The 14142-nt window shown below is 39.2% G+C and overlaps 1 long non-coding RNA gene across 2 annotated transcripts in view; it reads right to left on the bottom strand.

The window, feature by feature from the left end:
- The window catches only part of LOC113014986 (uncharacterized), a 107258-nt gene that overhangs the window by 79023 nt on the left and 14093 nt on the right, over window positions 1-14142 (bottom strand). For both annotated transcript variants that reach the window (XR_003271039.1, XR_003271040.1), the window contains exon 2: window positions 13429-13553. This is a non-coding gene — a long non-coding RNA (uncharacterized LOC113014986). The remainder of the gene's footprint in view (window positions 1-13428; window positions 13554-14142) is intronic.

The following is a 14142-nucleotide window of genomic DNA, read 5'->3' as shown; positions in this document are numbered from 1 at the left end:
AAAAAAAAAAAATAAATCACTGACATGCTTGAGGATTTAGAATGAATTAGGTGCCATTTCCCCAGCTACAATTCAAAGGTAAAATACCCAGCAAACACGGTGAATAACTGTTTGCTCGTTGTCCCTTCAAAATGTTTAGTTTTGGTTCAAAAATAGCTCCAAAACCAAAGTTGTGCTAATGTTGAAGACATAACTTTCCTGAACAGCACCTAGATGGCCTTCTTGGGCTTTCTAGCAAGTACAGTAACCATTTTACCTTTATTGATGAGAACAAACCATAAACATTCTCGGTTGTAAAAAAAAGAATTTAAAAAAATGAAAAAGAAACTGCTGCACAAATGAAAGTCAAGCTGTTGATGTCTACCTTTACTGACATATCAGAACAGATACAAATTCATACCGCATAACACATTTATGTTTAAAATACACTCTCCCAGTAATAGTGGTTTGTGCACTTGAAGTGAACATTGTCTATTCTATTGATTTATTTAATGTCTTTAAACTTGCTTTTTTCACTGCAAAAAAATGTGAACAATATTTCTTCTTTTTATGAGACAGGCTGACTGAATTACTATTGTCCTTAGAAACAATGTCAGCATCTCCATCGGCGGTGCTGTTTCTGTTCTCATACTGTGACCAGTTTTGACAGGAGTTATAACATAAAGGGACGGGTTCAGTTGCTCAATGTAATTTTAACAAAGAATCTCAGATTAACTTCCCGTTTCAGGCTAGTAGCTATCATTATGTGTTGTGTAATAAAAGGACACAAACGTATGAAAGCAGTCATTTTGACCGTCTGCCATTAAACTCTAAAGAAGCACCTTTTTAATACTGCCAGTCAGCCATTAAGCTGCTGAGAACTCAATCTCTCTGAACTATGGATGCCCTGAGGACACTGGCATGTGAGCCAGAATCACATTCTTGCCACTCCTTACGAAGTATTCCCAACCAATCAAAACAATTAATGTGCAAAGAGGAAGTCGAGACAAAAGACTGCTTCAAATCGATGGCCTTCGAAGAATTTTTGTTGAAAAAAGATAAAGACAGGTCCCCAAAGCAGAAGCGAGAAACGCGAGTGAAACATTGTCCCTTCAAACACTTCAAAACAAATTTGCCACCACTGTCCTGCACCCTACCTCTGCTAATGTTTGCTGGTTATTCAGGTTAAACAGGAACAATCACACATTCATCCTCACTGGGGACAAGGAACAGTGCCAGGTAATTCTGATAGGCGTAAAGGTTGTGTTGTGCTCGGCGTTTGCTGCTTTCTGACTTTGATCTATTAAGTGCTACTGTATTTCTAATTAGTTGTGAGAAAAAATGTTGCTATGGGCGAAAATGTTTCTACAACAAACCACTCCCTGTAAGTGCTGCAGTTGAGTCACTTAAGCTTCAGTGCATGTTCTTCCAAGTCTTCAGTGTTTTGAACTAATGTAGCCCAACTCCTTTATGCCAAGTATACAATTCACAGCCCACAAGATCAGATTTATCATAAATGCTTTGGCAGTTCTTCCATATGTAATTGCAATACCACAAAACAGGTAACAGTGGACACCCTTACACCTGTCCCACTATGTTTCTCACTACGTTCGGTAGAAAACATTTAGGAAAGACTCTGAAAGAGTAAAAAAAAGATTTCATATCTCTGTGTTTAAAAGGAGAGAAATATGAAGGAGAAAAGCTAAAACATAACCCATAATCATCAAAATGCATCTACACATTAGTAAAATCCATAGGCTTCTTTAGATGTCTTAGCACACATGGTTAAGCTTGTGACCCATGACGTTTTTGCCAAAAGGCTGCAGGAGCCTGGGTTCAAATTGGCACTGGACCATTTCCTGAACGTCATTCCTCTTGATACTTGTTTTACAGTTCCACATTTGTGGCTGCGTAGGTATTTGTTAGGGGTGCAACAATACTCGTATCGATATTGAGCCGTTCGTTACAGTGCTTTCGGTTCGGTACGCATGTGTATCGAACAATAAAATTTTTTACATTTATTTTATTAACTTTTCTTCTGACGATGCTGTCTGTGTTGAGCGCTCAGTGGATCTGTGTTCGACTTATCCGCCTAGGCTGCACTGTCGAGTGCAGATCCACTGAGCACAGCGCAAGCTAGCGAGACAGACGCTAAGCTCATTGCAACATGGCAACTGACTCAACGCTACCCGAAATTGAACCTACCCCCACCCTCATTCAGATCTGGCGTTTGGAACTATTTTGGTCTTCATGTGAAGTATGACTCTGATGGTAAGCACGTCATTTCAACGAGATTAACGCTGACAGCACTAGTGGGAACACAACGAATATGACTGCACATTTACGCCGGCATCATCCTAGTGCAAAGACAAGTGGAAGCAGACAAAAACAACAAGCGCCATGCTACAAACTTTACCCGAGTCATTTAGACAACCGTTAGCACATGATTCTCCTTATGGGGACCTGATATGTTTAATATGCTGCTGAGAATATAGCCCAGAAGAAGTGTATAGTATAGCTTTTATTTTGGAAAGAGCCATTTCTCTGTAATAAACTCTTTTTTCAAAGATGAGTGATTTCTCGATCAGATAGATTTCTTTTTTTATTACTTTGTTGTTTCAGCAACATTAAATTTAAAAACTGTACTTTTGAGTTAAAATATAAATGTATAATTTTAATAAATGACAAATTAAAAAGGCATGAACATTTTTTTGTATCGAAAAAATATCGAACCGTGACACCAAAGTATCAAACCGAACTGTGAATTTTGTGTATCGTTGCACCCCTAGTATTTGTGTACATTAAACCTAAGCAAACTAGGTGAAGATCTGCAAAGCTGTCCATACATACGACCACTGCAAAAAACACATTCAACCCATCACCTACCTACTTCCCTGTCTGTTCTCTACTATCCTGTCAAATAAAATATTAAGCTGATCAAAAATGTCAATTCAATTATTAAAAGAAAGTTTTAAGAGTAATCTTAAAAGCAGAGAGATTATCTCTATCCAAACTGGGAGTTGGTCCCACAGACAAGGGGTTTGAAAGCTGAAGGCTCTGTCTCCCCTCCTACTTCTACATACAAAGTACAAGTAAGCCAGTAGTCTGAAGGTGGAGCGCACTCATTGGACGACATGGTACTAGGAGGTCTTTAAGATGGAGGCTGATTATTCAAGACCTTGTATGTGAGAAGAATTTTCAATTTTAAACTGGATTTAACAGGGAGCCAATACGGGAGAAATATGCTCTCTCGCTGCAGCATTTTGGATCAACTCAAGGCTTTTCACTGACTTTTTAGGACATCCTGATAATAATGAATTAGAATAGCCCAGACTAGAAGTCATAAATGTATGAACTCATATTTCATCATCACTCTGAGACAGGATGCTTCTAATTTTTTAGATATTGCGCAAATGGAAGAAAGCAGTCCCACATATTTGTTTAATACACACATTGAAGAAAAAACATGACTTTAAGATTCCTCACTGTGTTACTGGAGGCCAGGGTAATGCCATCCGGAGTAAGCATCTGGTTAGACTAAGGAATTTAGGAGCAGGAAATTAGAGGTCATCATATGTGTTTAAGACACGACTGCAGTCAAACTGATTTATGGATAAAGCTGGGTATCATCTGCATAGTAATGAAGATGTATGCTATGCCTATTAATAATTCTGCCTGAGGGAAGCATGTATAATGTAAAGAGAAGTGGTCCCAGCACAGAACCCTGTGGAACTCCATAATGAACTTTAGTGTGTCATTATGGCAAATTGGAGTCTAGATAAAATTAAAACCACTGCATGGCAGTGTCTTTATTGCCTATGGCATGCTCTAATCTTGATAATAAAATATTGTGGTCGACAGCATTGGGCACCGCATATAGGTCTAGCAGGACAAACATAAGAATGAGTCCAAATTATTAAGTCAATTCAATTGTATGTATATATGAACAAATCACAACACAGCTGATTCAAGTAGCAATAATACAGAGAAAAGAGAAATATGGTGTAAAAATTTTCATCTTTGCTTCTGTTGTTTTTTGCTTTAATCACTTACCAGAAAGTTAAGAAAAGTTTAACTCAAGACCCACCCTCTCAGTGATGCAAACAGTTATTTTACTGTTATCCAGTTATTAAACTTCACAGACATTTATTAAGGTAAATGTAAGGTAAAAAAAATAATTTAAAAAAATCCAAATCCTTTGTTCTTTCTTTTGATACATATTAATTGGAGGTCTTAATAAATTAGTGAATAGGATTTAAAGAAAAAAAAAAAAAGGGGTTTGACTTTGTCTGGTCATTTCAAATTAACATAATTTCAAGATGATTATTTTGCACAAAAGCATCACACACACGCGCACACACCTTTTGTTTCTTTCATTTCAGCAGCTTTCCAAAACTATGTGTGGAATTTACAGTCATGAATCAGAATGACACGAAAAAAATCTCACCATTCAGTAATCCCCTGTGTGTCACAGACGAGGTTGTTGTTGGTGTCATGTTTCTTTGTTTTGGTTTGTTTGGACCGTTTCTGTGACACTGGTGGCGTCTGACCAAACCGAAACACTCGACGCCTTGGGAGTGAGAATGGGCTGAATGTATACGATACAATGCAAACAATAACGGCAACACAAGTTGTGAATAGAAAGTTTCACTGTCCATTCTGTGTACAGATTCAGTTGTAAACTTTACGTGTTTTCTCCTTTCATTTGAAAAGCTCTGTGGCACTGTTTGCATAATGGCTTTTGGTCTTTTGTGAATTAACATGAAAGCCGATTTGTGAGCTTACGGAGCTCTGAGTGCCACGACTGCTGAGAAAAGAGAAAAGTATTACACGTGACTCGTTTTTTGGGGTTTCTTTTTTAACAAATAACATTATATTAGTTAATATTGTTAAGTTAATTACCCTCTGGACAAAGTAATTAATTTCACTACTCGTTACATTACTTTTGTATTACCCTGGAACATGCGTCACATAATTACTAGGTAATAGGGGTGCAACGATACTCGTATCGATATTGAACCGTTCGATACAGTGCTTTTGGTTCGGTACGCATTTGTATCGAACAATACAATTTTTTAAATTTATTTTATCAACTTTTCTTCTGACGATGCTGTCTGTGTTGAGCGCTCAGTGGATCTGCGTTCGACTTATCCACCTAGGCTGCACTGTCGAGTGCAGATCCACTGAGTGCAGCGCAAGCTAGCAAGACAGAAGCTAAGCTCGTTGCAACATGGCAACTGCCTCAACGCTACCCGAAATTGAACCTCCCCATCTTCATTCAGATCTGGCGTTTGGAACTATTTTAGTTTTCATGTGAAGTATGACCCTGATGGTAAGCGCGTCATGGACAAAAGTAAAACAGTATGTCGGATGTGCCACGCAATGCTCAATTGGTGGGAACTAGTGCGTCAGCGCAGTTAGCTTGTTAACGTGTTGGCCGTCCAGCCCCATGCACGGGGCGATCCGCGGTAGCTCGTTAACGGAGATTTGCCGCGTTATGGCGTTAATGTCATTTTAAGGAGATTAACGCTGGCACTAGTGGGAACACAACGAATATGACTGCACATTTACGCCGACATCATCCTAGTGCAAAGACAAGTGGAAGCAGACAAAAACAACAAGCACGCATGCTACAAACTTTACCCGAGTCATTTAGACAGCCGTTAGCACATGATTCTCCTTATGGGGACCTGATGTTTAATATGCTGCTGAGAATATAGCCCAGAAGAAGCGTATAGTATAGCTTTTATTTTGGAAAGAGACATTTCTCTGTAATAAACTCTCTTTTTCCAAAGATGAGTGATTTCTAAATCAGATATTTATTTATTTTTATTATTTTGTTGTTTCAGCAACATTAAATTTAAAAACTGTACTTTTGAGTTAAAATATATATTTATACTTTTAATAAATGATAAATTAAAAAGGCATGAACATTTTTTTTGTATCGAAAAAATATCGAACCGTGACACCAAAGTATCGAACCAAACCGAGCCGTGAATTTTGTGTATCGTTGCACCCCTACTAGGTAACAATACAAAAACTAGGCAATCTGATTTAATGACATAAATTCTTCTAATGAGGATGAAGATCCTTCTTTTAACGTATTAACACAAATTGGACGGCAAATTTCACAACCAGAGCAAAGAGTTTACGGAGATTCTGCTGTAGAGACAGGAACAGGCTACCATCCTGCTTATTGATGCTGTTCTTACTCATCAAAGATCAGACTGTGATTGCTTATCTGGGCTCAACATACAATCACTTAATAGGCAACTAACATTACTCTGGGTTCTTTGCTAGCTCTTGGTGTAAATGCTTGCAAACAGCCAGTGCCCTGTTAGTGGTATAATGCAGTAATTGAAGTAAATTGCAGATGACTCTATGACTTTCTGCCTTCTTGCACATGAGCTGAAGGCGCAGGGGAAAAAAAAAAAACAACGTTTTTATTACTTTTTCCTTTGTTTGATGCAGATATTGGCAGAACCTTTGCAATGCAAGTAATGACAACTGTAACTGCAATGTGATTACTGAATTTATTACAGTAATGACTTACTTACTGCATTACAGAAAAATGTAATTCGTTAAAGAAAAATGTAATGTGATGACAGCAACAGGTTATGCCTAAGGCGTAACGTGTTACACCCAGCGCTGCCCATTGCTTACTGGCAAAAGTAACTTGTTTGCCTTTAATACCCAGTGCATCCATGTGTCTTATACTGGGATTCTCCTCCCTACTGATGCCCAACATTCAGTTATATTCTGCTTTGTGACATCAAAATACCAGAACTATGCAGCGCTCAGCTCGTAATGTTAGAGGTGAGGACTCGGTGCAGAGCTACAGGACACAGTCAAAACTCTGGCACTTTTCAAAATCTCTAACTGTAATTGATGTCCTTAGTGGCAACTACTGTCTAAAATCAACACGATGTGAAGAAAAGACGTGCTTTTTTTGCTAACCTATAAATTATTTGCAGGATTAGGTTAAATACTCTTCTCTCAATGTTTTGTCTCTGAAAAGGAAAGAAAAAATAGAAAAACAATAAAGTAAGAAACACCAGTTGTAAAATTAACAACAAGCTTCTTCAGTGGATCCTAATAATAGAGCATAAACTTTTTTTTTTTTTTTTAAGGACCCCAATAGACCAAGTGTTTTATCTGCACTTACTATCACCATCCCATATGTTGTTGTCCAGTATCTCCAGTTTGGTACCAAAGAAAAGTGCTAGCTAAGAATTCTGGCATCAACTTGGTGTGAAGTATCAGTTCTTGGAATTTCATTGTGACTGGAACAGACACTAAAATGGACTTCAGGGTCGGCTTATTCTATCAGCACTTTTCCAAAGTCAAGAATTAACATTGAGGTTTAATTTGATCTTAGTTCAAGACAATTTAAAGACAACCCATCGTTATTGCTCTCTGAAGAGAAGTGCAGTGCAGTTCCATACATGACAGTTAAACTACATTGCTCTCTACACACACCCACACTCTTATTTAATACCTCTGAGGGCTCTGATTAGGCAAACGTATTGCATGTACACAAACACACAGGCACATGCACACACTTCACTCTAATAATACCATAGCGTGCCGGCTGTGCTTCTGCTTCCCTACTCTCTCACCGTGACATCACAGGGTTAACATATTCGTGTGTTACCGAGCGGCTCGTCTAAAGTCAGACTGACAGCCGGTGACATTAAGCAGCATTCTTTACGTGCTGCCCTGCTGGGGAAAGCAGTTAGAAGATCATAACATATTTGAGTGAAGTGTGATGAGCATGCAGAGCTGAGGGGGAGAGGCTTAGAGAGGATTTCACTGATCGCGTTAGAGCCAATAAATGGTGTTGCTCAGTTCAGCTCAGAGTGGAGCATATTAAACAGGAAAATCACTGTGACATCGAAAACATTCAGACATTTAATCTGTTTCAACAGGTCTAATGTCGAGACACAAAAACTGCAAATAGGCCGGTGTGTTCCAGCTGTTTGCCTCAAGTGCTTTAAAGCCATTTAAAGGTAATGATTCTTCTAATGTAACTAAAGTAGCCTTTCACTTATAAGTCCAAAAGGCTTCTTTAAAATCTCTTAAGATATCAAGTGTGATGAAAAGTATTTACTGAGGTGATTCACACGCACACAGCCGCACCAAATCCTCAAGTCTTTGATCAGCCAGAAGAAGGCCTCTAAAGGCAATGATGTCCCAGAGCACAATTGTGTCAATGGCTCCATGATCTGAAACAAGAAAGTGGGCAAAAAACAAACAAACAAACAAACAAACAAACAAAAACCTGTTTTTTTCTGGTACAGACCATCCAAGTAGTTTATTCTCCCATTTTAGTAATTGAAAATCTTTTATTACAGCTTGCTGATAACTTAGCTCTCACTTCTGGCATCAGAACAACTAACATGTGGGAGCCAAAGCGCTAACACAGAGGCAACAACTGCAGAGTGAGTTGGTGATGCCACTGAGGCAACTTCTATCTGTTAAACTGTCTGTGATACATCTACATTAATTCCAGCGCATTATTATTTGGCGTTATTATAAATTTTACTTTATATTTTTTGCACACACCGTTTCAGTAAAATGCATTTAGAACTACTACATACAAAGAGCAGAAAACTTACAATTAAAACAGACTATGAAGTGAAGACATAAGTCTGCAGTCTTTCTAATGGCCAGCAGGGGGCGACTGCGTGGCTTGTGGTTGTTTATAGAGCAAACACTCACTGTTTACTCTCCTGCTTGCAGAAACACGGGAAAAAGTGCTGCACAAACCAGATATGAAGAATTTTCCACCTTTTAAGTAAAAGTTGTATCCAATTGCTGGAACATAATTCTCTTAATACTCTCAAGACAGTCGATGTTTACAGTTTGTGTTGCACTTTTCAAAACTCATAGGCCGCATCCTCCTGAGGACCCAGTCTTCGCGGTCTACGTGGGCGGGATCCTCCGAAAACAGGGTAGGCCGGAAGTGAGCGGCTGTGAAATTGGACAGTCTAGTCTTCAGTTTTGCATCAACAGCTGTCTCGGTGGAGTTTAATAACCTCAGCTGTCTGCTCCCTGCTATGTAAAATATAACAGGACACTACCGTAAATTCTCGACCAACTCACACTTCTGTTTAATCCGTTTAACGTTTAATTAGCTGTAATCTAACCAAACCGATTTACTCAGAACAAATAAAACACAGAAAAAAGCCAAACAATAACATTTTTAAGTTAAGTGACTTATATATCATGTTTAACCTGAGTAGCGAAAGACCGCAAGGGGTTTGAAAACAATGCAAGTCCGCTGTTCTCGCCCCAGTTAGCTATCGAGCTGTTGGGTAACAGACGTCTCCGAAAACGTCGGAGCACTTTTACAAATATGTGCCGTCTTGATAAACCGAGCAGATATTTGAAGTTTACACAGCTACATTCTCGCCTGAAAAAATCTTAAAAGTTTATTTTGTGACCCAGAAAGAGTAATAAGAGTAATATTAACACTTAGTAGCTGCCGCCATTTTTGGAAACTGGAATTGGCTGGGCCGCGTTATGAATTTTGGAACATGTTGTGCCGCGAAGGATACACCCGACCCATCCTTCAAATTCAGGGAAAAGAAGGAATCATTTGTCGGCTGCATTTGGAGGAGTGTACGAATTTGGACAGTCTTCTTCGTGTCGCTGTGACGTAACTGGCCTACAAATGCAGCCTCAGGAGGATGTGGCCTAACCTGCAGTCAACTGAGACTGAAGAAGTCGCCTGGATGACTGACGAAACGTTTCTCCCACAAAACGCTACGTTGAACAGAATCAACTTTTGGAGATTTACTTACCTGGATGATTGAGAATGCATCAAGATGCGGCCTATGAATTTGGAGACCCCCAGGATGTGGTTTACAACATAGCTACACTGTTAATAACAGTTGGCAGCATGGGTGTGCACTGTTCTTCTCTTGGTTTCTCAGTCACATCCATCCAACACTTATGACATCATCAATAAAAACAAAGAAACAAGGTGGCGTCTTGGCGAAAATGAAGAATAAACAGACAAAGGAGTTACATTAGACATGTAATGTACAGCACTGAAGTCATGGTGGGTGAAGTTATGACATATATGTAAATAATATTTATAGAAAGCACATAGTGTTGATAATAAACAGCATGATTAACAGAAAAATGATAGCTTTCTTATCCTATAGTCTGAAAAACATACATTATCACAGTGAAAAAAAAATTGGAAGATACTTCATCACCATCTAAGATAAGAGATTATAACCGATGATTGTCTACCTCCATAACTGCAAATGAAACGAGCTGAAAATTTGACACCGATGCATCATGATGACGGGCTGAAAAAGGACGTTTACACAATCATCTGCTAGCACAAACCCCAAAAACGTCACATGGAACAAACGTAAAACGTATTCACATTCCTAATACCGCGTTACAATTATGTTTTTGTATGTTTTGCCATTGGTCGTGTAGGGGTTCGTCAGATAACAACCCAATCTCAAGAATATCCGCGGATAACTATGCCCTGGCTGAGACAAAAGCATCCGGTATGCCATCTGATACGCCTCGCCCAAACGGTGTGAAAATTCCTCCGCGTGAAAAGATATGGGGTGAATCATAAGAGAAGAAAAATGTATACAGTCACGAATACCCTCATTGCCATTTTAAGCTCTAATTAATGCATTTTAAAATGTAATAAACGGTTCTGTCGGCAACATCATGACAAAATTTTATTATTAACCACATAATTCAAGAAAAATTAGGGGAACAAAAAAATAAATTCTGAGGTTTTCCCATCTTTGTCCAAAAACAGGGGTGGCGTGCAGCCTGCAGTCATACGGGTCAACCCTGCCAGAGCAGAGTTGAGGTGGTATCACATTCCTGACACATGATGTCATGGACGCCACTACTGTCTGCTATCTTTGTCCATCCATACCAAACGACTGCTCATCCCTATCAAATCAGGGTATGAGGGTTTGCAACATCCCTGCTCTGTTTTCACAGGCAAACATCATCTAATCGCTGAAGGAAAAATAAATCTTACATAAAGAAATCAAAGACGGCAAAGTGAAGAAACACTTTGACCTGCTAAACATCTCTTTAAAATGGGTCCGTTGCCAGCCTTGTTTCCTCCGGCTTGTAAACTCTTGGAAAGACACAGCAGTGCAGGAAGCAGAATTGAATGCATCCCTCCAGGGTTAGCATGATCCCAGGAGAGCCTGCTCGCTTTGCTCCTTTCTCTGTTTGACTAAGCAGGATGAAAGTTTGGCTGGAGCTGCCATGCTGGAAGCTGACAAATGAACATTGTGCTGGCAAGCGAGAGAGTAGTTATGAAAGAGAGCAACTCTGATGCAGTGTTCACCCACAAACGAAACAGTAAACAGAGTGAAGCGAATGCACAGTCTAGGAAAGTGAGCACTGATTTGCTGATTAAAGCCGTTTGGGTCTTTCCACAAGTGAAAAAGACCCAATTCATCCAGACCTACTTTAGTGTTTTTACTCACACAACCACACACATGCAAAGCCACCTTTACCTAACTTTATCCTAAGTACTTTATATATTGGCAAAATTGAAAGGGGCACTTCATTCACTCACAAATAATTCATCATCTGCACCCAAACACACTCTAATGAACAAAAATCGAATGATCTTATGATAGGCAGAATTGATTGAAAAGAAATAAACACAGTTTTACCTCAGTTACTATCAACTATTCTGTCTGCACAATCCTTTAAAATACAGCCAGTGTCTAATACTAGTCATGTTACTCTCAGTAATAGGGAAACTAATTCAAATGAACAAATATGTACAATTAGAATCAAACTAAGGAAAGCATTAAAGGTCATGATCCAGTGGATTTGTGCTTGTATTTTTAGGCTTTTACACTGTGCATATATGTTATTTAGCTAATGTTTACCACAACTCTGCCATCTTTGATTGCTTTTGCATTTTTTGTGCATTTTTGCACATGCACGTTAAAATTCTCCACCCAGTAACTACATACGAAAATGATCTTTTTGCTACACCTGGCACAATACATCTATTGTCCAATGTTCCTGCTGAAGAAACTAAATATGCAGCCATAGCCCGCTGTACCACAATGAACTCAGACTACAAATGCACTACTGTAGTATCAAATCTTGTACTTCGCCTGTTGTCAGCAATTAAACATAATATAACAGAGAAAAATTGAAATCTGTCTTGTGGTTTTTTTCAGAAGCAACTGTTCAAACCTAGACTGAAGAAGCTTTGTCTCCTGGCACCTCTAACAAACAAGCCGCACTTGTTCAGTCTTTTTCTAATTTTACTCTCATGAACTTCAACATTTAACATGCTAGCTGAGGCCTGTAGAGTCTGAGATGTAGCGCTTGGGTTTTTTAAAATTCTGCTAAGAATCGCACTGTCTGACCTTGGGATGAACTCTCTGGGATTTCCACTCAGACTGAGAATTGCCTTGAATGTTTTCTACCTAATAATCTTTCTCACAATAGAATGATAGACTTTAAATTGGTTGACTTTATAACCCTTCCCAGACTGCTACGCAACAACCGTTGCTTCTCTAAGATCATTACTGATGTCTTTCCTCCTTAACGCTCTGTTAACACCTGAATGCTTCCTAGCAAACTGCCAAAATGTCTGTTTTTACTAAGGTGTTCATACTTGCTGACGATCAATTAATCAAGTGCATTTGACTAGCAGCAACTGGCTGCTACTTACACTCTTAATTCCTATGGAAGCAGTAAGAATTTGCTTTTCAAGCGACAGCAAGAAGTCCTGTGAAAACTTTCTTTTACAAACGAATGAATATATTTACACTGAGTATACATCGCTGTAACTCAGATATGTTGGAGAAGATGGGTACAAAATAATGCACAAAAACAACATTTGTATTTGATAGAAGGGTGCAGACATAAAAGCATAAAGTCTTAATGACTCATATAGTCTTTCTCAGTTTTAACATCACAAGGAATGAATGAAGAGAAGCATCAAGCCAGTCCAGAAATTAAATGATATGCAGTCAGACTCTCGAATAAAGTTATTCTAATAGCAGTAAAGCTTGAAAAGTGGATGTTAGAGGTTTGAAAAAAAAATATCTGCCAGATCTTTGATCCATAATCATCCGAGCGTTACGTGTTTGGGTGCCTATTAAGCATGACTACACTGTTTTCCAGTGGCCATGGCAACAAAGGAGCCTGATTGAGCTGCATGAGCAGGAAGTGCTGCAAGGACAACAGGATGTGCCCTGGCTCCGCCGCCGGGGGTCGAAGAATTCAAGGAAGTTATTGTACTTTGTGGAATGAGCTCAGGAATGCAAGATGTCTGCCATTTCTTTTTTTTTCCATTTTTTATTTTGAGCTCTGAGTCAAATCACATGTTGAAGGCGACAGGCTTTGAAGATAATGCGACCCCGTTGGATGCATGTGTGGCACGGTGCTGGCACACGGATGTTTGCAGTCACCCACCTCCACATTCCCCGACGACGGCCTGAAGGATTCACAGACAGGAACAAAACCCTCCCTCAGCAGTTATTCGGCTGGGGTACGCAGGCGTCCAGTCAAGCAACCGAGGTGGATGGAAAACTTGTCACCTGAAAAAACAGATCGAAATATGCACCTTGTAACCTCACTGGAAGGCAGCTTACAACAAAAACAGTGATAAAATTCAGTGCGGTGTCACCGTCTGATAGATGCAGAGTTTCAGAGAAGATAAAGAGCAGGAACACTGACCAGATCGCTTCAATGTCCCATTTAAGTTTGGCTTTCATTAGCTGGAGCTAAAAATTCTTTCCACGGAGGAAAACAATGTACTGTATACAGTGCATTGACTGTGTGGAGAAAAAAAAGGAAAAAAGCTTTAGGCCTGCATCACATGTGGGTGAAATGTCTTGAATTAAAACCACGTTTTAAATGCAACAAATGAGAACATTAAATGTGCATGATTTTACACCTGACCCACCCGAATATATTTAACACTGCTTCGAAAACGGGGATATGATCTTACTGTAAAAGAGTTGATAGATAATCATGTTTTTAAATCAAGACCAAAAAAAATGTCACATGCAACATCAGTGCAAGCTGAAATTTTTCCACTTAGACCGCATATAACCTGCGGCTGGAGGATACATCGCTGGGAGTTTTCCACTTTCCACTCCTTTGACGTGTTACCCAATACAGCAA

This window comes from Astatotilapia calliptera, chromosome 22 (assembly GCF_900246225.1).
Source record: "Astatotilapia calliptera chromosome 22, fAstCal1.2, whole genome shotgun sequence".
In the NCBI taxonomy this organism is placed as follows: domain Eukaryota; kingdom Metazoa; phylum Chordata; class Actinopteri; order Cichliformes; family Cichlidae; genus Astatotilapia; species Astatotilapia calliptera.
Note: the sequence above shows the minus strand (reverse complement) of the source record. Positions and strands in the feature narration are given on the sequence as shown.